We start from the raw sequence: 14,133 nt of genomic DNA, 5'->3' as shown, positions 1-14,133 counted from the left end.
CATTTTTGCCTGATATATTACTCTTAACCAATAATCAAGAGACTAAGATTCAGGTAGCAACCCAAACTGTGCTTTCAAGAGAACAATAAAAGGTTGGGTTTATAAAGGTGAAAACCACAAAATATTATTCTTTCATGCAAATTAAAGACTGCTGGCTAGTTTAAAGGGGATTGGTTACTTCCAATATGCAAATGAGGAGTATGAAAACTACAAGGAGGAGGTCAAGTCCCTCTGTGTCCATCGCAGTGGTTGTGCTAGGATGTTTATGGCTGGGCCTTGAGCTGACTTTAGCAACAGGTTCAGCAATTTAATAGAAGCTCTGAGAACTGAGGCACAAGACATGCACAGGCCCACTTCCCTAGTAGCCTCCTGAGGATTTCAAGTGACTCTCTTAGCGAAGTTTATTCCATTTTATTTCCTATTATCATCACAAGGATGTGACTGTGTGTAGTTGTGGGAACTGAAAGGCTGACGTGGCAGACGGCCGTTGGGTGGTCGGTGAGTGCTAAGAAGCAATTATTCTGCCACAGCCCATAAAGCACCTGGGAAGCGAGAAACAGAACAGTCACCTTCAAGTTTAGGAAGTTGAATGTTTTTGGCCCCTCTCCCCAATCTTACAATAAAGAAGGAATCCAAGTTCTCATATTACAACTTGTTTAAACAGCCTGTGAGCCAGACAATCTCCATTCTCAGTTTTCAAATCCAAGGGCTAGTTCTCTTTCGTACTCTCAGAGGCCTGCCCAGAAGCATTCTGGACATTTGAACACACACAGGTACCCTTCCCCAGTGTCCCACTTGAATGATCTTCTCTCTCATTCAGGACCGAAGCCATTCCTGGCTTGCCTCCACCTCACTGGCCATGCCTTTGGACTTCCTTTGCCAAACCATCCTTCTCTCGTTGAACCTTAGATGTCAGGGTGCCTGTGGGCCCACATCTGTATCTACTGTCTTCTCTTCTGCCAGTTTTCCCCAGATGCTTTATGGAATTCTGTGGCTTTGACTACAGGCTAAGAGCCAGCCCCGAATCTTCCCCAGCTCTAGGTTAACACAGGCAAAGGCCTGTAGGATGTGTCCATGTGAGTGTACAAAGGAGATCTCATACATGACACATTCCAAATGGAAGTTGTGTCCCTTTCTGCCCCAAACACATTTGTCTGTGTTCTGTTTGATGTTTAGGAACATACTGATAGGTCCTAAATCACCTTTTGTGTACCATCATGAAACACTTTTAAAATAAAAAAAAATTAAAAAATAATTTAAAGTCATTTCTTAGCATAATATATTAAAAGGACAGTTCATGTCTGTTTGAAACCTTTGCCTGTTTGCTCTGAAGAAGGGTGGTCCTAGATAATTAATACAGGGGTCACTGGAATCCATGAAACCAAATGGGCCCCTTTCAATGTGGGCATCTTATAAACCCTTTTCTCTCTGTGCTGTGCTTGGGGTGCAGTTGTGAAATGATCCCCCAGTCCCCTATTTCTCTTCACTCATGCTCAGCCCAGAGCTTCTTATCTCTATCAAGGACCTTTAACTCATTTTATGATACTTTTAATTTCAAGACCTTCTAATTCATTAATTTGTTTATTGTGGTAAGAACACTTAATATGAGGTTTAGGAACACAAACCAGTATTCATTATTATTCATATCCATTCTTCCTCGCTTTCCTGTGTTTTTTGTTTGTTTAATATTTATTTCCCTTTTTATAAATGCTATTTTTACTTATATTTTGAAAACTTTGAACACCTATTTTTATAAACATTCTTAGATTGACATTCTTATTCATTTTCCTTTCATTTTAGTGAATTCATCTCCTGGCTGTCCATTTTGTTGGCTAACCTTTGATGTTTTCTTCATTTTGGAGTTTTGGTTTGGACACTAAGTGGAGTGAATTCGCTCTCTCTGCTTTAGTGATTTTTGCTTATTTTGCTTCTTTCTTCCACAGGACTCCCCAGTGTCCCTGGCCCTTACCACAGTTGCAGTCCTCTGATAGCTGTGGGGACAGTGGGAAGTGGGGAGCTGCCTGGCATGGATGAAGTCTTCAGGTGGCTTCCCCCATATTCCTGAGCCAACACAGTCCAGGAGCCCTAGTTGCAGGCCAGGCGCAGGCATAACACGGGTCAGCCTCCTCCCCACAGTAGGTCTGCACAGCAGACAGGGCCCCTGGCCGCAGCGTTATATGCCGTATGGGTGGTTGAAGTACTCATGGTCCCTTAGGAGATGCAACTCAGGCCACTCTCCCTTGCTTCTCTCCCAGAGGAGGCCTTCACACCCAATTTTAACAGCGTGTTTCTGTTCTGTTTCTTGCCCTTGTACCTTTTTAATTTTGACTGAGCCTTTGTATTCTGTCCATCACTGCTAGTTATTGGAAGCAGAGGAAGGACTTGCCATGCCATGTGAGTTAGGCGTTTCCTTAGCGTAAACACCTCATGCCTGAGGACAACAGTAGTCGTTTTTGTCTTTGCTCTTTACATAGGAATCACAGTAATTGCTTAAGAGCCGGAGCCCTTATTTTGGAAAGCCTCACATTTTGGAGTCTCACTACTCATACCTTTTTCTGCTACCAAATATGTTTCTTTTTTTATGCAAAAATAGTGGGTTGTAAAGGCTAGTTATTAGAAGATGACATTCAGGGGAAAATCCAATAGTTATTAACTTATTGGCCTATTGTGTGCTCTATTTCTATTCTAAATATAAAATTCCTGCCAAGGTTTCATGAGTTTTAGACAAGATGTTTTATACTATTTAATATGTCATTCTTCTTTAACGCAAATGCTAAAAATGACCTTAAAGTGACTCTATCTATGCCGCCCGGCTTTGTTTGTGTGAATAGCCTCCGGATTTGTGCACATTTGAGATTTTGACAACTTTAATTATTCTACACATTTAACTGGTGAGAATTTAATTATTCTGGTGTTCCCCGAGGGCTGATGACATAGGTGAGATATTAAAAAAGAGTAAATAAATGGAGGGATGTACAATCTGTGTCTCCTTGAATTTGTAGCTAGAAATATTTTATAGCCCATAGAATAGAGCTTCTCTCCCCTTAGCAATTCTTTAATTTTAGTGTTTTTAGGTTATTGAGTACTACATATTAAATATGTAAATATAGATAATTTCAGGTGTCTAATATATTATATAACAAATGTAATATAATTACAATTTTTTTCATTTTAATTAATTTTGAATTTATAGAATATTCACAAGTATGGTAGAAAGTCTTTCCATTATCCTTTCCTTTACTTAGATTCCTTGATTGTTATGCAACGTTTGAAAACAAGTTTCTGATGTGATGTCCCTTTATCTTATCAACTGTAAAGCAAAACACTTTACTTAATCACAGTACAAATAACAACATCAGGAAATTAAAGCCAATAGAAATACTATTATCTAATCTGCCTTCTTTGTTCCAGTTGTGCCAATTATTTCACACTAATATCTATTATAACAAATATGAATATAATTTTTCCCTGGTCTAGGATCCAACCCACATGTGGTAGAGGGTCCATTAATGCCCTTTAATCTGACACAGTTCCTTTTCTGACTTTCAGATCTTTGACTTTTTTTTTTTAAGAGATCAGGCCTATTACTGTGTTGCATGTTCTTGATTTGCCTTTTGTGATGTCGCCTCATGAGTGCACACACATTTTTGGCAGGAAGACCACAAAGTGAATGTTGCATGCAACCTCCTCAATGCATTACACCACCAGCCATGCAACACCTAGTTCTCCCTTGGCTGGTGAGGTTACCTTTGACTTTTTAGTTAAGGTGCATTCTTCCCTTTAAAGGTTCTGCATGCCCTTTATAATTAACTCGTGACCCGGTGCACAGATTCATGCACATTGAAAGGAAATTCATTAGAAGGTGGCCTGGTGGGGGTGAGACTGGGCAAGACAGGCCGGATGTGCCCTGGGGCCAACCTCCCACGGTCCCTTCCTGGCCAGCCACCTGGGGTGGCACCGTGGCTGGAAGGGCATCTGTGGAGTGGGGTCCCTCCAGCAGATGAGGTACTCGGCCTGGCCTGTGGGGACCAGGCTGAGACCACTTCTCCAACATCCCCTGAGGGCTCTCAGAGTGTGAGAGTGCACTCTGAAAAGTTGCTGTCGTACAGGGTGTGGAACACAAATGCAAGTGTGCAGTAAACCAGATTTGTGGCCAACAGTGCACCAGCAACAACATCACCCATGGCCAAAGGTGGAATCACGCTTCCCCACGAGGAATCGGGCTCCCTCTACTCTGGTTTTGGGGTGCATCACCTGAGAACCACTGCTGCCAAGTCACTGCAGTTCGGCAGCTCCTGCATTGAGCATCTGCACGCTCCACTTGGTGGTCAATGTGTGTCATAGCTACCGGTTGGGCTGACACTTAGCATATTAGCCTTTTGTATATATAGATAATATACTATGGGAGGTACTTTGAAACCATACCAATATCCTATTCCACATCATAATTTTATTCACTGGATTAGCATCCAGATCATTTTAACCTGAAACATTTATTGCTATAATGTTGTCAAATGGTGACTTCCCAATTTTATCATACCTCCTACGTGCACTAGTTGGCATTCTACCATGACGGAAAGGATTCTCTACCGATGCATTTAATTATTTACTTAAGCATTTATTTAATTATGTATGTGTGGACTCACGGTTTCATTTTTTATTCGATTAGTTATAATCCATTACAACCATAATTCATATTGATAAGCAAACCTTTCCAGATTTGGCCCAGTCCTTTACCCTCTGGCACAAAAAGATGATCCAGGTTTTATTTTATTTATTCTTTTCAAGCCATAGTGCAGGAATCAGGTGTTTTTCTAAGAAACTCTGGATCTGTTTCCTCTTTGTGGAAATGTATTTAGAAACCAAGCTATGGCCACGAGGGATGCCACCACAGCTGGGAAATCCTTGCTTCTAGGTCCTGGCAGCAGACAGCACACGGCGACATGCACACGTTTGTGTAAAGCCCTTTCTCCTCTCACAGCTGCAAGGTGCTCCATTGCATGGAGGGGCCAGAGTCCATCCAACCCTGCAGGTGGGCCTTTCGGCTCTTCCCAGGTCTTTGCCATTACAAGACATGTTAGAGTGAATAATCTCGTGCATATGCATTTTGAAGTACATCTTAATGGCAAATTCCTAGATGTGAAAATTACTGGCTAAAAAATAAAATATATATTATTGTTTCTTATTGCCAGGAGGATTGTATCAATGCACAATCTCATGAGCAACCTTGAGAGTGCTTCTTCTCCCGAAGCCTGTCCAACAGGATGTGTCTTCCTCTTTAAAGGTTTCTGGCCGTTCTCTTAGGTGATGAGTGGTATAGCAGGCAGCTTTTGTTCCCACTTCTCTAACTCTAAGACAGCACATACTTTACCATGTTGAAGAGCCATTTTTATATCCTTCACTGTGAATAGTCTGTGATGCTTTGGCCCATTTTCTAAAGGATTTTTAGGTTTTTTTTAATAACTTCAAATTTAAAGTATAATTTTATATGTGAGCAATATTGGCCCTTTTTTCTTTGATCTACATTGCAATCTTTCTTCTGGTTTTCCAGCTGTCTTTCCACTGTGTTTATAGTAGATTTTATCCAGGAAAAGGTTTGTTTCTTACATTTAAATTCATCAATATTTCATTTTATTTTTTTCTCTGAATTTCAAGTTATAGTTAAACAATTTTTTCTACTCTCAAGTTATAGAGAAACACATCCATGTTTTCTTATGGGTTTTGTAATATTCTTTCTAGTTTTGTGTGTTATTTGTTTATATTAAAATCTCACATTTTGATACATATTAAAATTTTCAAGTATATAGATTTGAAAAATATTCATATTGTTCCACTATACACTTTAATTTAAAGTCTTATATTATAATATTTATATGTGTTTTTCACATATTGGTATATCCATCAGCATTCATATCATTAGTAAGAATTCAATATTTGATTGCAATTGTTTATGCAAAATGTACTCAATGAAATAGACAAAACTTTTGTGAACTCACTAGATTCTGAAAAAGGTCTATACCTATTATCTCATGACTCTGTCAAGATAAAATAATACCCTCATCCCACTCTCAGAATAAGCAATGACTTTTTTTTCAGAAGCTGAATTGTTTTGCCGTCAAAGTTGTTGCATGGATTAATAGTGTGTTTTCCTTCTGCTGAGTATAGCTCAGCTGTTTGCATATGCCACCATTTTTTTCATAGGTTACTGAGGTTGTTTAGAAATATCCTATATAATAAACGGGTAATATGCAAATTGACCCTAACAGCTGAATGACATGCTATGATACACACTGACCACAAGGGAGCAGATGCTCAATGCAGGAGCTGCCCCCTGGTGGACAGTGTATTCCCACAGGGGGGAGGGGGCTCCACTCAGTCACAAGCTGGGCTGACGGCTGCGAGAGCAATGGTGGTGGTGGTGGGAGCCTCTCCCACCTCCTCGGCAGTGCTAAGGATGCCCGACTGATGGCTTAAGCCCGGACATCCCCCGAGGGCTTCCAGACTGCGAGAGGGCACGGGTTGGGCTGAGGGGAACCCCCCCAGTACACAGATTTTCATGCACCAGGCCTCTAGTTGTAAATAAACCACTATGACCACCCTTGTACAGATTTTTAGTGAACATATTTTCCATTTCTTTCAAATATGTATCTAGGAATGGCACCACAAGGTAATGGGGCAAGGGACTATTCAGTTTATGGGAAGTGTTCCATAGTTTCTCAAGTGATGGCACCGTTTTACCTTTCCACCAACTATTTCTGAGAGTGCCGACTGCTCCACATTCCTGCCAACACCGATTTGTCAGTCTATTTTGTTTTCCTGTCATGCTGGTTGGTATGTTATGATATGTCATTGTGGTTTTAACTTAGCTTTTCATAATGATGAGTAGCTTTGGTGATTTCCAGCTGTGTAACGGTCATTTGTATATCTTCTACTTTAAAGTCCCTGCTTTTCAAAAAATTAGTTAGCTATTGGAGATATGTGTATAACTCTGTATGAGTCCTTTATCAGATATATATTTTATGAATGTTTTCTTTTAGGCCAATGCTTGTCTATGTGTTATTTATTTTATTATTATTATTATTTTTGAACTGTCTTTTCCCAAAATGTGGCAGATCTGTTACAGGAATCGGAATGGTGACCATCAAGGAAAACTGTCACTAGGGGCTCCTTCTTAAAAAACAATGTCTTTCCGCTCACCCTGTATCCCCCCTAGCTGCAGCCTGGATGCTGGCCACATGCCTATGTGTTTTTAAGAGCATCTCTTAATAGGAAGAATTTTTAAACTTTTGACAATCTAATTAATCACTTTTCCCTTTGCGGTTATTACTTTCAGGGACCTGATAGACCTTTTCTTTTCCTTAAGTGGCGAAGCTATTCTCTTACACAAAGATTTTTCTTTAGGTAAGCTGTGTGGATTCAGCTTTTATACTGAGGAATGGGCCTCATCTAGGATGACTCAGTTCACAGGTCTTCGTGAGCTCCTTTTCTCTGCAGGGATGGCCTTCGCTGTAAAATCATCCCCAGGCAGATCGCACGGCCCTGTGCCTTCGTGGCAAATCCAATGACCATACAGAGCGCATCTATTTCTGAACTATCCACTGTTTTCTGTTAATTGGTTTTTGATATTTATGCCAATGCAACATTGCTTTGATTATTCTAGACTTGTAGCAACTCACAAAATCAAATAGCTGCATTCTTATTTCCGTTCTGATACTTCTGATCTTTTATATTCAAGTTTCTTGGCATTTCCATATACTTTAGAAGTCTTGTCAATTTGTATATTTAGAGAGTCTCTGGGATTATAGTTAAAATAACAGTGAATATATATATATAGCAGAATTGAAATCTTGATAAAATTGAGTCATACAGTATAGCCTGTGAATAATGTATATATCTCCATTTATTTAAACATTCTTTCATTTTTCTCAGGAATATAAGAATGTCTTCCAGAATATATAAGAATATTATTGAAATATTTTTTATTATTTTATCATAAAAATGTTGTCTCTAGTTAGAAAAAGAAGAAAACGTCAGTTTACAATGTGATGGTATGAAGATGCTCTTACATTTAACGGGTCCCATTTTGATAAGAGTTGTGCTTTGCTCATACTTGAATTCAGGCTTCAGGTCTTCATAACTCTATAGGACTTTGAGCCTCTTGGAAGCCCTGTACAATTGGTCTGGATTCAAGGTCAATTGCCCGATTATTGTCACACCTGTTTGTGACCTTGTGGGAAGCGATCCAGGGCAAACCACACTCTCTGTGTCTCTCCGATCCTTTCTTCAACTCGAAAATGGTGAGATGGTGGAGAGGTTGTCAAAACTTAAAGATATAATAGAGGCAAAGTCTTGGAATAGTTATTTATTAGGGTGAAGCATCACTAAAGACCAACTGTTGTCATCATTATTTTCTTTTCTTTCCTTTCCTTCTGCCTGTCAGGTCCTTTTCTGCTTTAAAGGCTTCCTGTTCCCTTTGTCAATTTACTCAGCTCCTTTCAGGGAAAATTTCTTTTCACCCTTCACATCACAGCTTCGACATTCCTTCCTGGGAAAAGCCTCCCAATCATTTTCTATAACGGGAGCTCTCTGTTCTCCAACTCATTAACTGGTTTGCTACTTCCAAAGAGATTCACATTTTAAACACACACACACACACACACACACACACACACACACACACACACACACATTTTCTTTTCATTTTGCATATTTGTTTTTGATGCTTCTTGTAGACATTGGGGACAACGCCTGCTCTGTCCACCTGTATCTCTACATGGTATGGTATGGTACCTGTGTTATGTGGATACTCAGGTAAAACTTATGAGATAAATTTTCAAGGAGAAATGGGATAATCTAATTTTAGAAAGTTTGAAAATGGTTTCTGAGTAGAATTTTTGACTTTTCGAGTTAAATGCTAAGAACTATATGTGAGCCCTAACCGGTTTGGCTCAGTGGATAGAGCATCGGCCTGCAGACGCAAGGGTCCCGCGTTCGATTCCGGTCAAGGGCATGTACCTTGGTTGTGGGCACATCCCCAGTGGGGAGTGTGCAGGAGGCAGCTGATCGATATTTCTCTCTCATTGATGTTTCTAACTCTCTATCCCTCTCCCTTCCTCTCTGTAAAAAATCAATAAAATATATTTTAAAAAAAGAACTATACGTGAGGTCTTATTTTAAAATATCAACAAGGTTTTTTATAAGAAACATATAAATATAACTATTTCTATTCTTCACAGTAACCCATGACTTAGAGGTGACCCTAGAGTAGATTTCTAGGGTTTGTCATTTTGCCAATGAAAGGGTCCTCCTCCAGAATTCACTCCTGAAACAGTTCTTACAAAAGCATTTTTGTTTATTTGTTCCAAGCGATGTTCCAAGGAGTACTTATTTATTCACTCAACAAACACGTATCGACTTTGTTTTAGTGTGCTAAGCACTCTTTTGAGAGCTTAGAAAACATAACTGAACAGAAGAGAGTTCATGTTCCAGTGTTAGAAGGAGACTGGCATTTTTTAGAAGAACATTGAAGAGAATCTGAGTCACGACTTGAAGGAAGTGACCAATCATTTGAAATTCATTTTCCCTTCCTTCAAAGAGTTTGCTCTGGCCAGGGGATAACTCAAAGTCTTCGCATGGTCGGCATCTTCCCATCTCTATCTTCTTGCTTTCCCTCCATCCCAAATAGATGTCCCTTCTTCCTACGTCTCTGCCACCCTGCTAGGTGCAAAGACTATTGTTTTTCCTTGGCTCTTGCATCACACTCTCCCATCCTGTGCCCCCGCAGCAGTATCTACAGATGAGTGAGAACTGGATTCATCACTGACCATGTGGTTTACATATTTGAAATTCTTCAAAACCCATCCTTCTTCTGATGACAAAGACAAAATGTCAACAGAGCCGGCATGGCCCTGTGCCATAGGCCACGATCTGCACCCATGCAGTTGCACCTCAATGTCTCTCCTTTGTCCCTTTTCTGCTTGACTGGCCCTTCACAGGCCAATTTCGTATTTGCCTCTGGATAAAAAAATAACGTAGGCTGTCATCTAGCAAAACGAATTAATTTTCTTCTTAATTTTCACAACAAGAACACATACAACATGCAATTTTACACAAAAATGTTCTGACTTCTACCAGTTTAGGCCCTTAAACACGGGATTCTGATACACTGTGTTTCACATAAGACCCAGGGTGGGCGAAAGTAGGTTTGCAGCTGTGAGTACGTGACTGAGTGTATGCTTGGATTCTTACTGAATAAATATTGTATTGTTTTCCATATAAACAACTGTTTTCCATATAAAACAACCTACTTTTGCCCTACCCTGAAAGTTGTATTATCAAGCATATTTTTGACATGAGAAGATTGCTCCTCTGAGGCTAATGATGCGAGCTTGAAAACTGGAAGACTTTGCCAGAGCCAGCTTCTTGCACTGCATATTTCAAACCTCGTTTCTCTCTGACCCTTAAACTTCTAGTTTGGGGATGTCATAGCACACCGTTTACGGTACTATGGCCCCGGTTTTGCACCTTCGGGCTGATGCGTTAGCAGAGTGGTGGTGGGAGTATTTAGTGAAACCCTTCTATTCCTCGCTGTTACAGATAACAATAACTATACCCGGACGTAATCTGGAACCCCATAATTACATTCCACTATGCCTGAATTATATCTATTTTCAGCTCAATTTCCTCTTAGCAAAATCCCTTAAAACGCCTTTTGGCTACTCTTAGGGGAAGGGAAGACAGAGTGGAAAGAAATAACACTCAAAGGAGATAATGGTCAAAATATCTTCCTCTAAAAATAATTAAGCACATGGCCATGCGAACACAGTTAGGGCCGCCTCTGGCTCTGGGAGGGGCTCACTTTATAAATGAACGTTACTGAAATTTAAGAATCGTCAGCTCTATGATAAATCTATCTCTTGTGCATTGTTTTGGATATATTTATTCTCTGCTACTTCATCTAAGCATTAAGAAACTGGCCCAGGATTTGGTTACCTAAAATTTCCTTTTAGAATAAGTAGATCAGTACTTCAGTCTCCTTTTCCTGGAGACCCAAATGCGGAGTCAGGGAGGGAGGGAATTAGCACTTCCTGTCGATTTTATTCATTTTCTTATCTCTGTCTTCCTTTCACCAAGATGTAGAAAACACACACACACTTGTTTTTATGGGGATAGCTGCCACCACAAGTTCCAGCCCCACAGAGTCTCCCGCATTAGGGAAGCGGGGGTTCCCCACTTTTCAATCATGAGATACAAAGCAAGGGATGTTTTCAAGGCAAGATCCTGCAGAAAGACCTTGACAAATACCCGGAGGCAATCTCAGGTAGAAGGAAGTGATGTGTTAGGTGGATGCCTTTATGATGGCCTTCAGGAGGCATGCTGCTTAGCTGTCATCTCCACAGCCTTTGTCCCTGCCTACTCAAGTTCCTGCATTTCTGATAATGACGGTCACAGGATAACTGTGTAAATGCAGGGCTCTCACCATCAGTCTCAAAATGGGTTTCATTTCTTCTTCTTTTCACATATTTTTGTTTCTCTAGTTTAGGACTTTTGTATCTATTTTCATGAGAGATAACCTCTAAATTCCTTTTGTTATAATGTCTTTCCTGTGGTTTTTATAAGGCTTTTGATAGGTGGAGTCTGCTAGTTAGGAAATGTTCCTTGTTTTTCTAGTTAGTGAAATGTAACAGGGGTGGGCAAACTTTTTGACTCGAGGGCCACAATGGGTTCTTAAACTGGACCGGAGGGCCGGAACAAAAGCATGGATGGAGTGTTTGTGTGAACTAATATAAATTCAAAGTAAACATCATTACATAAAAGGGTACAGTCCTTTTCTTCAATAGTTTTATTCATTTCAAATGGGCCAGATCCGGCCCGCGGGCTGTAGTTTGCCCACGGCTGCTATAGAATAAATGTTTGTGTCGTCCACAAATCCATGTGTTCAATTCCAAGGCCCCAATGCGATGGCCTTTAGAGGTGAGCCCTGGGGAGTAATCGGGTCCTTTACATTTGCTGACTGTGTTCTAGGTTCAATAAAACAGAAAGCTGGGGTATAGACAGGTATTTTTCTCTTCTTTATCTTCCATAATCTCTTATTGATTGGATACCTTTCTCCATGGAAATGTTACTTAATAAACATCATATTATGTGTAACTTTTGCCTCCAACTCAGTAAGATTCCATCATTGTAGAAATGATCTAAGCTTCTGATATAATATAAAAGACTGTAATACCTCATTCAACCTTAAGTCATTGAACACTTAAATAAATTTACTTATTTATAATAATAATAGCCTATCCCCACATAATTATTTAGATTAGACATATGTATATTCAGGCATATTATTAAAACATCTAAAACAACTCTCTCAAAAGAGTGATATTAAAATATGTGAAAAAAAGGCAGGCTAATAAAATATCTAAATTGCCCTTAAAAATAAAGCTTTATGCCTTCAAATGAGAAATGATGTGTACTTTTTCTGAGCATGTATTTTAACATACAATATCTACTGTAGCTGTGACTGTTGAAAATTTAGCAGATACTAGTAAATGCTGTATGCATTTCAGAAGTATGGATGAAAAATAAAAACAATGTATTCAGAATTTTATTCTTGACAGGTAAAAGTATTCCTCTGAGTGGAAAAATTGTGTGATTAAGTATGAGAACTGTAAGATTTAGATATAACTGCAAAAATAAAGCTGATTTCTCTAAAAATATAAACTAATTTTAATTATTTGGATATTATAATAACATTTTTAAGTCTCATGATCATCTTGGAAAGTTTATCAATGATCAATATATTTTCCATCAGAATAACTTCACTTATTAATTTATTAGTGGTACCTATGAAAATAAAGTTTTCTTTAAAGAAATATTTCTGTAGCATTTTTTTCAATTTCCTTCTACAGTAAAGCTCTTTATTTTTAAAAATTTCTATCACCTTTATTGAAAGGTTGTTCATTTTGCAAGACATCAAGGCATCCAGTAAGCAATAATGTGCATGACCTTTTTTCCATCCAAATATATATTTTAATTGCTAGTTAAATCTAATAATAATTTATGTTTTACTTAATATTTAATTTTGCTTAAATATATTTATGGATCTTTTATTTCTATTTTATTATAGCGATTTATTATTAATATTAATTATAATATTTATGATCATTGCTAAGATTAACGATAAGAGCTGATTATTAAAATCTATCTCAAATGAATCCTCCTGTCACACAACCTCTCAGGTCTTGTAGCTAGTATCCGTTAATTGTTCTATTTCTCTCCTCCCCTACAGCCTGCATGTGGACTGAACTGAAGTTCTCACTTTCAGTACCTATGGATATGACCTTATTAGGAAAAAGGGTTGTTGCCGATGTAATCAATTTAATATGAGGTCATTCTGAATCAGGGTGGGCCCTAGTCCAACATGTCTGGTGAAAGAAGAGTAGAAGAGCAGAAGGGACAGATTCACAAGGGACACCATGTGACAATGAAGGGGAGGATGGAGATTACAAAAGGAGAATTCAGAGAGAAGATTTGATAAAGTGAACAGAAACTCAGGTACAGTGGGTGATATCCACCAGCCTCAAATATATGAAACTGAAATCCTATAAATGGAGGATAGAAAGAAAATAAGGTATAAATGTAGTGTTTAAAGAATTAATAGAAAATTCATAAATTTATTGAGAAACATAAGTTGACAGATATAAGAATTTTAGAAAATACTTGGCAGAATAATAAAAGAACCCATGCCTAGGCAATGCATAGTCAAGGAACTAAAAACCAAAGATAACATTTTCAAAGCATTGAAAGAAGTAATATTTTAGATAAGGCAAAAAAAAAAAAGTAAGTGGGGTTTATTACTTTAAATAAACATCAGGATAAAAGATAGTTATAAAAATTTTTTTAAAAAAACAACATCACCTAAAGTTGCCATATTTAATAGCTTGAGAAGGTTAAATAAAGGCAAAAATTTCTAGAATATAGTAATAATAAAAATATGTGTAGAAACAAACAAAATATTAAAAAAACAACAATAGAGGAAATCCCAGAAGAACAACATTTATCCACAGAAGTAACCAAGACTCTCATGGAGGATTGTGTCTTCCAATTTAAGGGGGAAGACAGAATATTGGCCAAGAG

General features: G+C 38.5%; 1 pseudogene; it reads right to left on the bottom strand.

Moving 5' to 3' along the window:
• Nucleotides 1–7,086: 7,086 nt before the first annotated feature.
• LOC132228981 (small nucleolar RNA SNORA16B/SNORA16A family) lies at nucleotides 7,087–7,236 on the bottom strand (annotated as a pseudogene).
• Nucleotides 7,237–14,133: the final 6,897 nt, after the last annotated feature.

This window comes from Myotis daubentonii, chromosome 2 (assembly GCF_963259705.1).
Source record: "Myotis daubentonii chromosome 2, mMyoDau2.1, whole genome shotgun sequence".
In the NCBI taxonomy this organism is placed as follows: domain Eukaryota; kingdom Metazoa; phylum Chordata; class Mammalia; order Chiroptera; family Vespertilionidae; genus Myotis; species Myotis daubentonii.
The sequence above is the reverse complement of the archived record's forward strand: the minus strand, read 5'-3'. Positions and strand labels throughout refer to the sequence as shown.